This window comes from Cynara cardunculus (genome assembly GCF_001531365.2).
Source record: "Cynara cardunculus var. scolymus isolate 2C chromosome LG 1, CcrdV1, whole genome shotgun sequence".
Taxonomy (NCBI): Eukaryota; Viridiplantae; Streptophyta; class Magnoliopsida; order Asterales; family Asteraceae; genus Cynara; species Cynara cardunculus.
In genome coordinates, this window is record NC_037528.1 from 13,072,679 (window position 1) to 13,073,847 (window position 1,169).

A 1,169-nucleotide genomic window follows, 5' to 3' on the forward strand; every position below is an offset into this window, starting at 1 on the left:
ATAAGAATGTATCCAACATGTTTTATAAAAAGTTCAAGAAGTTATTTAACATGTTTTGGATTGTTCAAGGACTTATTTGTTCCAAAAATTGTCCAATGACTTATTTAACATTTTTTGGAATGTCTAAGGACTTATTTAACATATTTTGGAATGTCCAATGACTTATTTGTTCCAAAAAATCGTCCAATGACTTATTTAACATGTTTTGGAATGTCCAAGGACTTATTTGTTCCCAAAAAAAGTCCAAGGACTTAATCATTCCAAACAAGAAAGTTCATTGGTTTTTATTGTACTTTTTCCTTTTTTTTTTTTGCAAATTACACCAATATAATCATCTTCTCAATACATTTAAAATTAGTCAAATATTAAAATATTTTTAATTAAATCATATATTATTAAATATTATAAAGCTTACGAATTATTTTTAATGATTACATTTCATACTCTTATGGTTATAGATTATGTGTTAATATAAGATTAAATTCAAAAACATTCAATATTAAGCAAGATTATAATGGTGTTTTGTAAAAAAAAGAAGCGTATTATTTTTATGTATTTTAGTTAATATATGATCATACATGTTAATATAATAAAAGTGTAAAATGAAAAATCAAAAAGTAAATGATATAAAGTAAATTAAATAACTAATTTTAAGATGTAGAATGTAAATTTTTTTAATCAATTAGAAATTTTACACAGAAAATAGATTTTCTGTGTAAAGTCTCATTTTCTTTCCTTTCTTGCGTAAAGTATTGTTTTAATTAATTTATTTTTGCCTGAAAATAAACTTTATGCAGAAACTATCCTTCTGCATAAAGCTATTTTTTTAAAAACTTTGACTATTTAAGGAAAACGGTTTCTAAAATGGCTAAAAAATGAAATCAATTTTGTAAAATGATTATTTATGTAAATTTCGCGACTTACCTAAAAAAATGATGTAGGAAACCTCGTAAATACGATCTCGATCTACATCTTCTCGCAACAGTATTCTCACTGTTTAAGTATTTGTTTTTAATATGCATCTTCAAGAGATTCATTTTGGTATAAAATGCCTATGGCTGTAACTGATTTCTCTTGGAAGCACGAGTGGATCTAGCATTTAAGCACCGGGGGAAACGTCTTCAGTCAAAACTCAAAAACCTTTGTTGACTAGGTTAAAATTTCTATTT